The sequence below is a fragment of the Cryptomeria japonica genome, chromosome 1 (assembly GCF_030272615.1).
Source record: "Cryptomeria japonica chromosome 1, Sugi_1.0, whole genome shotgun sequence".
In the NCBI taxonomy this organism is placed as follows: domain Eukaryota; kingdom Viridiplantae; phylum Streptophyta; class Pinopsida; order Cupressales; family Cupressaceae; genus Cryptomeria; species Cryptomeria japonica.
The window spans coordinates 215539128-215556662 of record NC_081405.1 but is presented as its reverse complement, the minus strand read 5'-3'; positions in this window follow the sequence as shown (position 1 = coordinate 215556662).

Below are 17535 nucleotides of genomic sequence, written 5' to 3'. Positions count from 1 at the left end.
TAGTGGACCAAATACCCCGAGGAGATTGCAAGCATAGTAAAACTCAAGGCCACCTCATGGAAAACAATGATACATCATAAGTATACAACCCACAACCTTATGGCCCCCAAGGCATTCATGCCTCATTTCCCTCCTTATGACCCCCAAATGCATAAATAAGCCATGCAACAAGAGTTACATAGGAATCCCTTGAGATCACTCTCTTAACGAGAGCCTCTCACTCGAGGGCTGTCAAACTTCTACGACCCACAAGACCATCCTCTCTCCCAAGAGTAGGAGGTCTTGGTTACTCCCAAAACATAGTATATACCCAAGAGTAAAATGTAGAACACAAAATAAATTTTCATAAGGAAAAAAATACAAGAAACAACCCTTCTCACACATGCAATTCTTTTCAACATAACATGCAATATAAAAATATAACAAAGGGAATTTTAACCAACCTTCAACTGCCCAAAGGTTTGCTAGATAAGTTGAGGATGAGCAGCTCAAATCCACAATCCCTTGCTTCTCTACACTTAGCCAGATTCCTAAAACCAAATCTGTCTTTTCTTTCAAAAATTATTGTGTCTAAAAATGGAGAGTGGGCGATTACCCACAAAATCTCTCATTCTTGCCTAAAAAGGCTTCAGTGAGAGTTCTCACAGGTTTCTAAAATTGAAAAAGGAAAAGTCAGAAAAAGATATATTTTACCCACAAATGTATTTTAAATATAAGTATATATTTATACGCATTTGATGCATAAGGAAAAAATTAGAGCTAACATTACTATGCATTTAATTTTTTATTTTTTTTTGAACTTTTAAAACAGATTGATAACAAAATTCTGAATTAAACCCATGTATATTTGTTTTTTAAAACCAAGAATACCTTGTTGCTAAATCATAGATGTACTATGTTAACCTTAGATTTATTTTCTGCATAAAATAAATGACAGAATTAAATAACTTCATACAGCAACTATAAAATATATTTTTATTTAAGCTAGGAAATATTAAAATGATTCTTTAGAGATGACTATAAAATTTTAAGTCTTCTTTTCTGCAAATAAATGAAATGACACATTTAAGTAAACTAAAACTGCACTTCCATAAACAAATCTAATTGTTTTATTTCTAGCCTTCTACATGCATGCTAAACTATTTCATTATTTTCCTATTTTATTTCCTAAGCTTAAAGGAGCAAAATAAATTTCTTGCTTTTCAAAATATTATATACTCAACAAATATTTATTTCAAAACTTTAAGAAACAAAATATGGGAATATTTAATTCATTTCTATAGTATAACATAATAGAATATTACATTTCTTTAAAGTGCATTTAAAAGACGCTATCGTCACTTTTCAAATGGGTCTCTCATTTCTAATAAATGAGGACTTTTCAAAATAATAGTTACATTTACAAATATTTTTTTGCAACAAATAAATCCAGCAAACGTCCACTTGTCCTATTCTTTTCTTCCAACAACCTGCAATTTAATCAAAGCTATGACCATGGAGTGCTCACCTCCCAGCCTAGGCTAACTAGTAGCCACCCTCGAGCTTGGAGAACCAAGCCCTAGACAGGTAACACACATGCAACACAAAATAAACACAGGAAAAATAATCACATACACATTCCCAACCCAAGTTACACTGCACCACACATGTGATGACTATACACGGGTGGTAGTGGACCAAATACCCCGAGGAGACTGCAAGCATAGTAAAACTCAAGGCCACCTCATGGAAAACAATGATACATCATAAGTATACAACCCAGAACCTTATACCCCCCAAGGCATTCATGCCTCATTTCCCTCCTTATGACCCCCAAATGCATAAATAAGCCATGCAACAAGAGTTACATAGGAATCCCTTGAGATCACTCTCTTAATGAGAGCCTCTCACTCGAGGGCTGTCAAACTTCTACGACCCACAAGACCATCCTCTCTCCCAAGAGTAGGAGGTCTTGGTTACTCCCAAAACATAGTATATACGCAAGAGTAAAATGTTGAACACAAAATAAATTTTCATAAGGAAAAAAATACAAGAAACAACCCTTCTCATACATGCAATTCTTTTCAACATAACATGCAATATAAAAACATAACAATGGGAATTTTAACCAACCTTCAACTGCCCAAAGGTATGCTAGATAAGTTGAGGATGAGCAGCTCAAATCCACAATCCCTTGCTTCTCTACACTTAGCCAGATTCCTAAAACCAAATCTGTCTTTTCTTTCAAAAATTATTGTCTCTAAAAATGGAGAGTGGGCGATTACCCACAAAATCTCTCATTCTTGCCTAAAAAGGCTTCAGTGAGAGTTCTCACAGGTTTCTAAAATTGAAAAAGGAAAAGTCAGAAAAAGATATATTTTACCCACAAATGTATTTTACATATAAGTATATATTTATACGCATTTGATGCATAAGGAAAAAATTAGAGCTAACATTACTATGCATTTAATTTTTATTTTTATTTTTAACTTTTAAAACAGATTGATAACAAAATTCTGAATTAAACCCATGTATATTTGTTTTTTAAAACCAAGAATACCTTGTTGCTAAATCATAGATGTACTATGTTAACCTTAGATTTATTTTCTGCATAAAATAATTGACAGAATTAAATAACTTCATACAGCAACTATAAAATATATTTTTATTTAAGCCAGGAAATATTAAAATGATTCTTTAGAGATGACTATAAAATTTTAAGTCTTCTTTTCTGCAAATAAATGAAATGACACATTTAAGTAAACTAAAACTGCACTTCCATAAACAAATCTAATTGTTTTATTTCTAGCCTTCTACATGCATGCTAAACTATTTCATTATTTTCCTATTTTATTTCCTAAGCTTAAAGGAGCAAAATAAATTTCTTGCTTTTCAAAATATTATATACTCAACAAATATTTATTTCAAAACTTTAAGAAACAAAATATGGGAATATTTAATTCATTTCTATAGTATAACATAATAGAATATTACATTTCTTTAAAGTGCATTTAAAAGACGCTATCGTCACTTTTCAAATGGGTCTCTCATTTCTAATAAATGAGGACTTTTCAAAATAATAGTTACATTTACAAATATTTTTTTGCAACAAATAAATCCAGCAAACTTCCACTTGTCCTATTCTTTTCTTCCAACAACCTGCAATTTAATCAAAGCTATGACCATGGAGTGCTCACCTCCCAGCCTAGGCTAACTAGTAGCCACCCTCGAGCTTGGAGAACCAAGCCCTAGATAGGTAACACACATGCAACACAAAATAAACATGGGAAAAATAATCACATACACATTCCCAACCCAGGTTACACTGCACCACACATGTGATGACTATACACGGGTTGTAGTGGACCAAATACCTCGAGGAGATTGCAAGCATAGTAAAACTCAAGGCCACCTCATGGAAAACAATGATACATCATAAGTATACAACCCACAACCTTATGGACCCCAAGGCATTCATGCCTCATTTCCCTCCTTATGACCCCCAAATGCATAAATAAGCCATGCAACAAGAGTTACATAGGAATCCCTTGAGATCACTCTCTTATCGAGAGCCTCTCACTCGAGGGCTGTCAAACTTCTACGACCCACAAGACCATCCTCTCTCCCAAGAGTAGGAGGTCTTGGTTACTCCCAAAACATATTATATACCCAAGAGTAAAATGTAGAACACAAAATAAATTTTCATAAGGAAAAAAATACAAGAAACAACCCTTCTCACACATGCAATTCTTTTCAACATAACATGCAATATAAAAACATAACAAAGGGAATTTTAACCAACCTTCAACTGCCCAAAGGTATGCTAGATAAGTTGAGGATGAGCAGCTCAAATCCACAATCCCTTGCTTCTCTACACTTAGCCAGATTCCTAAAACCAAATCTGTCTTTTCTTTCAAAAATTATTGTCTCTAAAAATGGAGAGTGGGCGATTACCCACAAAATCTCTCATTCTTGCCTAAAAAGGCTTCAGTGAGAGTTCTCACAGGTTTCTAAAATTGAAAAAGGAAAAGTCAGAAAAAGATATATTTTACCCACAAATGTATTTTAAATATAAGTATATATTTATACGCATTTGATGCATAAGGAAAAAATTAGAGCTAACATTACTATGCATTTAATTTTTTATTTTTTTTTGAACTTTTAAAACAGATTGATAACAAAATTCTGAATTAAACCCATGTATATTTGTTTTTTAAAACCAAGAATACCTTGTTGCTAAATCATAGATGTACTATGTTAACCTTAGATTTATTTTCTGCATAAAATAAATGACAGAATTAAATAACTTCATACAACAACTATAAAATATATTTTTATTTAAGCTAGGAAATATTAAAATGATTCTTTAGAGATGACTATAAAATTTTAAGTCTTCTTTTCTGCAAATAAATGAAATGACACATTTAAGTAAACTAAAACTGCACTTCCATAAACAAATCTAATTGTTTTATTTCTAGCCTTCTACATGCATGCTAAACTATTTCATTATTTTCCTATTTTATTTCCTAAGCTTAAAGGAGCAAAATAAATTTCTTGCTTTTCAAAATATTATATACTCAACAAATATTTATTTCAAAACTTTAAGAAACAAAATATGGGAATATTTAATTCATTTCTATAGTATAACATAATAGAATATTACATTTCTTTAAAGTGCATTTAAAAGACGCTATCGTCACTTTTCAAATGGGTCTCTCATTTCTAATAAATGAGGACTTTTCAAAATAATAGTTACATTTACAAATATTTTTTTGCAACAAATAAATCCAGCAAACGTCCACTTGTCCTATTCTTTTCTTCCAACAACCTGCAATTTAATCAAAGCTATGACCATGGAGTGCTCACCTCCCAGCCTAGGCTAACTAGTAGCCACCCTCGAGCTTGGAGAACCAAGCCCTAGACAGGTAACACACATGCAACACAAAATAAACACGGGAAAAATAATCACATACACATTCCCAACCCAGGTTACACTGCACCACACATGTGATGACTATACACGGGTGGTAGTGGACCAAATACCCCGAGGAGACTGCAAGCATAGTAAAACTCAAGGCCACCTCATGGAAAACAATGATACATCATAAGTATACAACCCACAACCTTATGGCCCCCAAGGCATTCATGCCTCATTTCCCTCCTTATGACCCCCAAATGCATAAATAAGCCATGCAACAAGAGTTACATAGGAATCCCTTGAGATCACTCTCATAACGAGAGCCTCTCACTCGAGGGCTGTCAAACTTCTACGACCCATAAGACCATCGTCTCTCCCAAGAGTAGGAGGTCTTGGTTACTCCCAAAACATAGTATATACGCAAGAGTAAAATGTAGAACACAAAATAAATTTTCATAAGGAAAAAAATACAAGAAACAACCCTTCTCACACATGCAATTCTTTTCAACATAACATGCAATATAAAAACATAACAAAGGGAATTTTAACCAACCTTCAACTGCCCAAAGGTATGCTAGATAAGTTGAGGATGAGCAGCTCAAATCCACAATCCCTTGCTTCTCTACACTTAGCCAGATTCCTAAAACCAAATCTGTCTTTTCTTTCAAAAATTATTGTCTCCAAAAATGGAGAGTGGGTGATTACCCACGAAATCTCTCATTCTTGCCTAAAAAGCCTTCAGTGAGAGTTCTCACAGGTTTCTAAAATTGAAAAAGGAAAAGTCAGAAAAAGATCCAAAACAATCTCTCATCAAAACGAAAAGTTAACAACCTAGGTGATGCCTTCTAATTTTCAATTTTCGCTCAACTTAGGAAATCCACTTTTTAGGGTGTCTAAATGGTCACATGGAAGTTGAAACATGCCTAAAATTACTCCTAACTCTTAGGTATACCTTATGGGCTTTAGGAAACACTCTTAAACTACCCCTAGGTGTCCATTTAACCCCTTTTAAACCCCTCTGAAGTTAATTTTTGGGTCAAACTTAAGTTGACCACCCTAACGATTCTCTTCCCAAGACAATTATGCAATCACATTAAATTAATTGAAAAAGCTATGGTTAAACAACTCCCTCCAAGAGACAATATAAAAAAAAATCAAAACATAAATCAACACATGTGTCAAGTGACACAATAAAAATACTTTTACAAAATTATACATGAAATCTTGTCTCTTTTTTGATTTACACAAATAAATAAATTCAATCTAACACACATGCAACATCAACTTTTAGAAATAAAATACTATACAAATGGGGTGTTGTCTCTCCAAATAGACAAACCCTGGTTTTACGAATGTACATAGGTCTAGGTTTGGTTCTTCATAATATTTCCTTGGTCACATGGATAGTTTTCCTACGCATCTCAATTACACATTAGTAATTTCAAATAACCTCATATAATATAAAACACATGAATAAGAATAAACATCAAACACTCTACATACAATATACACTTAAATAAATCAATACACCTTATATCCAAATAAATCCACATAAGCAATTATCATAATTCTCATAATTTTGATCCACACATAAAACATGCATCCTAGTTCTATCATCATAGTAAAGTCCTACAAATCCAATAATGACATATATCATCTCAAATTCATCCTATTCTAGAATCATGTAGAGCTCTATATCATAAAGCATATAAATGAAGCATCAACATATAGCAATGTTATCCAAATCATGGAATCATATAAGTTCTAAATCCATAATGCATAAAAATAAAGCATCCATAATAGTCTCAACATAAAAATAACTGAAATGCTAGACTGAATCAGGGTAGGGCCTCACAAACCGGTTGACAAAATATTTAACCTTATTAAGTATTTTGCATTCCAAAATAGTGTACCAGTAAATAAGAAGTAATGTAGTAAGAAGGAATGATAAAGACAACATATAAAACACACCATAATACAAGATGTTTAATGAGGAAACCCGGTGTGGGAAAGACCTTGGTGGGATTTGTGACCCACAATAGTCACTCACTGGCCAATGAATAAATATTACTTACAATAAGGGGCCTGCACATTTAGGAAGGCCAACTGCCTAGAACTCACTTCTCAGTCTACAAAATAGAAGTCCCATTGACTTACAAAATGGATTATGAGAATCCAATACAATGTACTGCTTCAAATCAGCATCAACTATGCTAGGTTTAGTACTGGTTTAAGCTCATACTATAACCATAAACCTTATACAAAATATGCCTTATGCATTCTCATATATCTTCCTTATTATTCACTCATTCTTATTCCATGTCATATATCAAAATGATTTACAAGATCTCATAGATATATGAGTCTATTACAATATGCCATGTTGGCTTGACAAAAGATAATTACTATTAAATATAATAAACAAAAGTTTATTCCTGTCAACTGGGTTGTCGGTATGCATTGTTGCCACTGTCTGTGAAGTGTCTGTCGGTGCTGGTGCCTATCAGTGGTTTACCAGATGAATGCCACAAGGTTGCCTAAAGGTTACTATCAATGACAACACCATCATTTCTCATTAGAGTGTAGAATGCCAACAGTAACATTCGAGTTTTGCAATTTTTGATAGTGGTATCTCCTTCATTCAATGTTTCCAATTTATCCCAAATAGCTTTAGCAGTAGATTGGTCTGATAATCCCATAATTTACTGATCTGATAATGTGCTTAGAAGTGCTTCTCTTTCTTTGCAATCATTCTCCAAGTCCTTACCCAATGTTGGTGGATTAGGTTGATTCAGAGTAGGACCAAGATAGCCATTGTTTGTAACTTCCTATATATCTCTTCCAATGCAATTCATATGTGTCTCCATTCTAATCTAACATATACCATAGTTAGCTCCATCAAGTTTAGGACTATCCTTCTTGAAAATATTCATTGCCATAGGATCTCCTCAAGCTGTTAGACTTCTACAAAAAGAGGACTTGGCTCTGATACCAATTGTTAGGAACCGGAAGGACAACTAAGAGGGGGGGTGAATCAGTTGTTAATGAATTTTAACCCAATTATAAATTAATTCAACTTAATACTTAATATCGATAAAACAAACTTAATGTCGGTTAACAGATTAGTAGTTTATATCAATACCAGTGAAACTTAATGCATGAAATAGAAAGAGAAACAACATCCACATCACATAACACAGATATTTTTGACGTGAAAACCCTATAAGGGGAAAACCCACGGTGGGAAACCTTACCCACAATTAGATGATACTACTATAGATAGTATGTGTATACAAATGGGGTCTGTACATGTAGAAAGGCCAACCGGCTTGAGCACATTGCTCATATGGGAGTCATAATGACTACAGTAGGATGGTTAAATCCTAGAATAATGTACTGCTTCAAAGTGAATCTGCAATGTTGGATTCCATACCAGTTTAAGATATGATAAACACCTTCAAACCTTACTTGAACCTTCAAATGATGTCTACTTGATTCTCTCTATGATCTTCTCATATGATCTTCAATATTCGCACATACCAAGTTACAATACCATACAAGAATTCCACACTTCATCTCACAAATGATATCTTACATTTATACAAAACCTAAGACCAAATTTGTAGGTTGGCTCACTAAGAATATTACAATAAAATAAATTACAAATAAGTCTTGATGCAATAGAACATGTTGTCTTAATACATTTACAACAATATACGATCAATAAATCATCTCCATAATGTGTCATGCTGATCTGGAATAGATAGCATATACCGGTACATAACCTAGACCTATCTGCCAGTAACAACCAATATGTCAACCCGATTAGAACAATAACTAAAACACCAAAACACCAAAACCAAGTATCCAAACCATGTCTTTGACATAATCAAGTGATATCCAGATGATAACTAGTCATCATCTATGCTGGTGAGCATATACCGGTGACTATGCATAAGTCATTGACCTTGTCGGTGAACACAATGTGCTAGTTCAATAGTAAACTAATATAACCATAGTGCCAAATCAACAATGTAGATCTCTAGAAGGATAAGTGTTGACATCAATGACAAAACCAGTGAAACACACGCATAATACCAACACTAAGTTTACTTTGAGAGATTGATTTTGAGATTGGTGAAGTTAGTATCAGTTTTTCTATTTGTTGATTCACCCCCCCTCTCAGTAGTTGACCGGATTCTTATTCTTTCATCATACCATCAATTGGTATCAGAGCATATCAGGTCCTCCAAGGTTTAAGCCTTACAAGATTGAGGTAAAGATCTTGCAGATCATGATGAAGAAAGAAGGTCTAAATTTTAATAGAGAGTACTATAGGATATGGAGTGATAGAATGAAAATTTATATCAAGAGTTTGGGAAACCAGTATTAGGAATAGGTCAATACTCAATATGTTGCACCTAGTGGAATTTTTGACTGATGATTAAAAGAAAGAGAAACAAGAAAATCATTAAGCTTTAGAGGCTATTATTGGTTCTTTGTCTAATGTAGAGTATCTAGACGTTCATGGTCTAGAGACTGCATATGAGGTATGGAAAAAACTTGAAGAGATTTATAGCGGTGATGAACATGTTAAATTGCTAAAGAAGATAGTCTAAGAGGAAAGTTTGATGACATGCAGATGGCTGAAGGTGAGAATATCTAGCAGTATGGTCAAAGGATAAAAGAGATAGTCGGTGAAATTAAGAGTGTAGGAGGTAAAGTGGAAGATGCCATAGTGATCAGTAAGGCACTAAGAACCCTACTACCAGTCTATGCTATCTGATTTGCAGCCATTCAGGAGATAAATTCCATTAACAAAACTAAGGTAACTCTTGACTCCATCATTAGCAAGCTTACCGCATTTTAATTAAATGGTTATGATGGCTTTGTACAAAAATCTGAGTCTGCATTTAGAGCTTCTATTCCTAATCCATCTGTGAGAAAAAGTGGAGATGCCAATCACAGTTATGAATCCAGATCCAGCAGAGAAGCCGATGATGAAGACAATTTAGTTGAGCTTGAAGCATTGTTGGCCAAGCGGTTGCCCAGAGGCACTGGTAAATATAGAGGTAAATTACCTTTGAAATGTTTTGCATACAACAAGATTGGACACATAGCTGCTAACTGTCCTAATGGTGATAATAAGCACAAATGAGAGAAATTCAAGAAGTATAAGGGTAAAGGCAAAAGAGATTGTCTTATTGTAGTTGATGGTGATATCATCGATAAGGAGTCTGATGGTGATGCTAATGAAGACATTGAGTTTGCAGCAATTAAAGAGGAGATATCTAATGAGAAGGTGTTAGTATCAAGGATGGATAACTCTGATGATTGGATCATTGATAGTCATTATTCACATCACATGACCAATGATCAGAGCAAATTTGTTTCTTTGAAGGAATTTGATGGCAGAGTTGTAAGATTTGGTAATGACTCACCCTGCATGGTTAAAGGTAAAGAAACTATTTCTCTTAATGAAAAGAGAAGTGTAGATGATGTCTATTGGGTTGAAGTTTTAAAGCACAATCTTTTGAGTATGGCACAACTCAATGACAGAGGATACCTATTGGATTTTAAAAATAGTGTACAAAATCTATTGCAACAAAGGTGAATTGATTGCAACCGGGAAGCAAACTAAAGGTAACCTATTTCACCTTAATCGTAAAGTCAACAACTATTTAATTGCAAAGATAGATGATAATTGGCTTTGGCATAGGATATTTTCTCATATAAATTTTAATAAAATTGTTAAAGTGAGTAGGTCCAAGACATTGAGAGGTTTGCCTCAGTTGGACAAACTAGTTAATGCTCTATGTAAGGAATGTGAGTTGGGAAAGATGACACCTCAACTTTCAAGAGCAAATATTTTTCAGCGGAACATTTGTTAGATTTGGTTCATACAGATCTTTGTAGACCAATAAGAACAAAAAGTATTCAAGGTGACAGATATTTTATGATCTTCATTGATGATTTCTTAAGGATGATGTGGGTCACATTCTTGAAGGACAAGACTTAATATTTTGGTAAGTTCAAGGCATTTAGGGCCTTAGCTGAGAAGGAGAGTGGTAAGAAGATAAAGTGTCTGAGGACAGATTAAGGTGGTGAATTTACTAATGAGGAATTCACTAGGTAATGTGAAAAAAATAGTATCAAATGACAAATTTCTGCACCAAGGACACCACAACAAAAATGGTATCACAAAGAGAAACAACTGGTCAATTGTTGAAGCTGCTAAGATGATGTTGATACAAGGAGGTGTAGCAAAATTTGAAGCTATTAGCACAACTATCTACACTATGAACTAGGTTATGGTAAAGAGAGGTAAGGACACAAATCCTTATGAATACTAGTATGGAAGATCACCTAATGTTAGTTATTTGAAGATATTTGGTAGGAAATGTTTTATTAAGAGAGGTGATTATGTTAGTAAGTTTGAAGCTAAAAGTGATGGAGGTATATTTCTTCACTATTCCACCAAGAGTAAGGCCTACAAATGTTTTTACAACCAAACACAGAGAATTACTGAGAGTGTTGATGTTCGAGTGGGTGAATATCCTGAAGTCTCAAAGGAAACCAGTTTGGAAAAAAAGGATGAAGATCCTTGAATTTTGTTTTTGGATCCAGAAACTATGAAATCTCAAACTGGCAGAGCAAATATTGATGTACCAGTTCAACTGGAACAGATAAATTTAGAAGAAGATTATGATAATGAAGAAGTTGAACTTGAAGATAATGATCATGTTACTCCAAGATATGTGAGACTGACTCACAGTCTTGAACAGATTATTGGGGATAAGGATGCTGGAGTACTAACCGTAAGAAGACATAGAGAGAACTCCTACATGATCTCCACTATTGAATCAAGAACTGCTAAGGAAGCATTTGGTGATGATAATTGGGTTAAACCTATGGAGGAGGAACTAGATCAAATTGAGAAGAACAACACATGGACCCTAGTACCCCGACCGGTAAATAAAAATGTGATAGGTACTAAGTGAGTATTCAGGAATAAGTTGAATGAAGATGTTGTTGTAGTTCACAACAAAGCTAGGTTGGTTTGCAAAGGTTATGCACAAGAGGAAGGAGAAGATTATGGTGAGACTTTTGCACTAGTGGCAAGCCTGGAAGGTATCAGAACTTTACTTACATTTGCAGCACATAAGAAATTCAAGGTATACCAGATGGATGTTAAGTCAACATTTTTTAATGGGATACTAAAAGAAGAAGTATACATTGAGAAGCCAAATGGTTATGCTTTGACTGATGAGAAAGACATGGTATGCAGATTGCATAAGAATTTATATGGATTAAAGAAGGCACTGAGCTCATGGTATGAAAGGCTTCATACACATCTGATGAAGATAAGCTTTCTAAGAACTAGTGATGATAGTAACATATATCTCAAATCTAAAAAAGATAAAATACTGGTTAGTGAAGTATTTGTATATGATATCATATTTGGAGGTGAAATAAAAAATGATTTTGAAATGTCTCTAGTGGGAGAAATAAAAAATTTCATAGGCTTGCAAATACAACAAATGAAGAATGGTATTTTGATCACACAGTCTAAGTATGTGAAAAAGGTTCTGCAGACATTTGGTATGAGTGACTGTAAACTAGTTGGAACACCAATGGTTACTGTAGATAGGAATTTGGAATTCATCAAAGCAAATAGATATTAAACTAGCTCAATCACAAAAACTAGATTGCAATGATAAGAAATCCTAAAAACATTCAATTGAGATATGAAAACAAGATAATCAAACCAAATGCAAACCATTACAAATGCAAATATCTCCTCCATAATTCTCCATTGTCCTTATTTCTCCTTCAAATTACTTTGTTTGTGGATCTCACCTACAAATGCAAAAGCATGGTATGAAAGCAAGATTGACAAGATGAAATGGCAGCGTAAGGATACTAGAAGCGTGATTGATCCTCTGAAAATGTGATTAGATTCCTTGATTGAAGAAAACCATCCAATTTATAGACAAATTGGAGAGATGACAAGATTAGCATGAAGAGATTTGAAAGGAAATTTCAAATCAAGAATGACAAATATGACAAATTATGACAAAATTGACACTTTCTATGCAAGATTGATTGATTGACAAATTATGACAAAATTGACATGCAAGATTGATTGATTGACAAATTATGACAAATTATGACAAAATTGAAATGCCATTCCCATGAAATTAGGGGAAATATTAGAAAAACTGAAGAAAATAGGAGAAATAGAAAATTAGGAACTAGGAGAAATTAGTAAATTGGGTGAATTAATTAATAATTTTTCATTCATTAATTAATTCACAAAAAGAGGGGGAATTAATTTGCTAATTAAAAAAAATATTTAATTGTGACAAGAAGACTTAGGATAAATAAATAAATTATTTAACCTAGAGGGAAAATGACAAACAAGATTAAATTAGAAATGCAAGGACGACAATTAGGTCTTGACAAAAGATAATTGATGTAGGGTCGATTTGATCATGATTCTGACTGACAAAGGACCAATGTTGATAAATGATTGAGATTGGTTGACAAATTGACCAAGATTGATAAAGAGATCAAATTGATAGGGGCCAATTGACGAGGAATAATGACTAATTGATCCAAATTGACATGATTGAAAAGGACAACGATCGATGACAAATCGATTGCAAAATGACAAGATTGACTAGGACAAGGATCGATGATGAATTGATCGCAAAATGATAAGATTGACAAGGACAAGGATCGATGATGAATCGATCGCAAGATGACAAGATTGTCAAGAGGACAAAACCCTAATTCCATCATCAATTAGGATTGACGATGTCCAAAATGATGAGAAATGAGCACGCACATTGATGCGATAGGATAAGATCGACCAAAATCATGACTGAAGATTGTTATCGACAAGACCAAATTCGAAAGTGAGAAAAATGAGGAATGTAGAAGAAGGACTCGATGCTCGCAAATGATAAAGACCAAGTGCGCAACATAGAAGAAATGTTAATGCAATGCAAGAACCCTAAAAATAAGGCAATACGCAGATGTTAAAGTATGACTCTACAAGTGTTGACCATTTTTAGACGTCTACATTTTGCCCCTCTTTGAGACAATGTGATTCTAAGCATTGTTTCAAAGAACAATAATGAAAATTCCCCAGACTATAACAATGACATATGCATGCCCCCTCAAGGAATTGGCCAGAAACATCCAGAACAGAGGCCAATTAGTCGATAAGAATAATAGAAAATGATAGGTTTGAACAGATCAAGAATTGAAGGTCAGATGCACAAATTACAAGCAATAGAAGGTGCAAAAAATTGTGACTAGCATAAGATGGAGAGCATGCACATCCATCACGGCACTGACAAAGATCTATAAATGAGACAAGGAGGAGGAAAAGAGCTCATTTGCACTAGCCGAAGTGGAGGAATTGTTGCTCAGGAAAAAGACCCTTGCAGAGAGATGGTGAACATTCCAATGGTAGATCACCTTGGGGAACATGTACACACCTATAGATGATCGGACGATGTGGGAGCAGCGGTATGTATCTCAAAAACCCATATTGTCAATTTCATGAATTTTACTTGCATGCGGGACATTGCGGGGCCCACAGGGAATGGAAAAAAGGACATCTGCACCTGTGTGGGCACATTTTGTGCCTATGTGAGGATGTTCTATGCCTATGTAGGGTATACAGGTGTAGCTTGATGTTGCACAGGCGCAAGAAAGGGTACACAGGCGTAGTTGTGCACTGAAAACACCAATTTGACCAAAAACAGTGGACGGATGATCCCGAAAAGAGGGATAAGGGTAGGATAGGTCAAAATAGATAAGAAAAACCCTGATTTGTGCATGAAAGAAGGAAATGCAGCCCTTAGGAGAAAATCCTAAAATAGACAAAGTGTGCCCCAATTGCGATGCAGAGTCAATGGTATCCATTGATTACACGGGAGAACAGACTCGACTACTTCATGTTGCGACATAGACTCAGGAGTACAGATAGAGATACATTAGCAGGAATTGGATTATACTATATTACATTCATGCCCAAGATTAGGGCAAACACAAGACTACTTACCGCATTGGCAGAGCGATGACATTCAGAGACTTCTTCTTTCCATCTATCGACTAGAGAGGCAACTGTGACACTAGAGGACATGTGACGTATCCTTCGCATTCCAATTCATGGGGAGATGATAATATATGACCCAGCGACAGGGAGAGATGCTTTGTGCAGATTATTTTAGTGCGATGCAGATGACCTTGATATCGTAGAGAGGGAGATTGGCTGGGAGACCATGGCATCAAAGTATGATCAGTGATATGTGGTGATAGCAGTGGTTATAGCATGCCTATTAGCAGGGGACAGATGAGGACATGGATTCCCTATTGGATGGGGAAGAGTGTTAGAGCAGACGGTGATAGAGGGGACTGTATATGCATGGGGACCATGTGTGCTTGCCATGCTATATTTCCAGTTGCATCGGATAGCATATCAGAGGGTTCAGACTTTGAGCTGTGGGGTCACACTATTACAGGTATGGGCATTTGAGCACATAGCCATATGTCAACCAATTGCAAAGAGACAAGTAGTACCACATCGATCGTATGTGTACTATTATGGGGGTATGCTGAGACAGGGTCCGTTTGGATACATATTGTATTGGCAACATGAGCTAGATAGATTGAGAGAGTTCACATGGAGGCCATATCTTGATTGCCCTGGATGGTAAGATGATAGTGATGAGCTACCGTATTGCAGACAGGAGAGGTACCTGATTGGGTGACCAATGAACTACCAAAGAGTGATTGAGATGTATCTACCAGAGAGAGTCAGACGACAGTTTGGAGAAAGGCAGGATGTACCAAGAGGGACTGCACACTTTACCTGATCTCACAGAGAGACAAGTCAATGGGGGAGGATGATTCAGCCACACATAGCATATGCCGACTTCACATAGCTATAGTAGAGACAGTGGGATTGGAGATCAGATGTTATGGATGTCAGGATGATAGAGGAGTATGAGTGATGGTTTGCACGACGACGGCCTATGCCATTGACAGATCCTGATATTCCAGTACCTAGGAGACAGGAGGACTTCCCACTCACTGGAGAGGAGGAGGGAGATAATGAGGACGAGGAGGATGATGAGGATGGAGGTGATGAGGATGAGGAGGATGATGAGGATGGAGGGGGTGATGAGGATGGAGATGATGAGGATGAGAGGGATGAGGACGAGGGGGATGAGGAGAGTCCTAGGTGCATGCAACGAGATGAGTCAGATCTGGTGGATCACGAGGTATTGTAGGATATACCCATAGGGCAGGAGACAACGAGCATAGAGGAGATGCAGACATGTAGGGCCACCATAGCAAGTCAGCATGATTACACTGCCACATTAGAGAGATATAATGCTATCTTGAGGACAGAGCAGGATCAGTTTAGAGCAGAGATAGCCAGACTGATAGCGGCTCAAGATATAGCAATAGACCAAGCATAGCAAGCAGAGTAGAGAGTGACCGAGTATATTGGGTCGATTAGGGATGCTAGTGCATGTGAGATGGCACAGATGCCGGTAGAGACCAGAGATGAGATACACCAGTTAAGGACACTATATGAGAGTGCAGTTCCACCAGAGTAGAGAGCAATGACATATTAGTCACGGTCAAGGATAGAGAGTAGGCCACGTTCTCAGAGATTAGTGAGTAGCATGGGGGTGAGTGGACCTAGGAGACCACCACAGCCAGGACCAGGGACAGGAGGGACATCATCCTTGAGACATGGCAGGGATGAGGAGGATAGAGGGAGCACCCAATGATAGAGGCATGTGCTCCTTATGACAAAGACATATGTAGTTTGACATTATGTACTCAGCCTGCGGGCCATACTTAGGATAGACAGTCCAGTTTTGTACTCCGATATTGTTTTGATATATGATATGATATGCAGCTATATGATGGAATGCAATGTGTTATGGCTGATGTTTATGTTCCATGTATGGATGTCTTATGCACTGTCTATGTACTATCTTTGGAACATATATGAATGGTGTTTATGTTTTTGGGTGCATTTATAAGATGAAATGGATAAAATGCTTGATATGGGCTTGATATAATGCAAATGTACTAATCAATGAATGCAGGATGCAGCTTATGTTTTTGGAGATCGGAGAACTAGACCGAACTGACTACCCAAATTGATGAAAGAAATGTTAGTAAGAAGAAATTAGATAGAGGACAGTTAGAGAGGAAGAAAAACTTGCTTTTACCAATGTACAGAAGTAGGTGAGAACCTTTATTTAATGTAGCAAAGCGGATGCAGAGCATCATGGTATTGAAGGCTAGAGCTGAAACGCAACCTTTTTTGCAAAAGACAGACACATCGCACACAAGGAATGAGTGAATCATCCTAGGTTGCATACATCAAGGGTCAAGGTATGTGCAGCATTCACAAAGTGAATGTACTTATCACAGACACCCAATGATATAGTTGCCCCAGTTTGTGACAAACATTTGACAAACAACAAACATAACAAAAAACAAAAGGGACCATGAATCATCCCGGTCACTCTAAATCACTCAGTGACATCCTCGAGCAACATAGGAACATGATCAAAGCCAAAGATAAATCAGTAAAA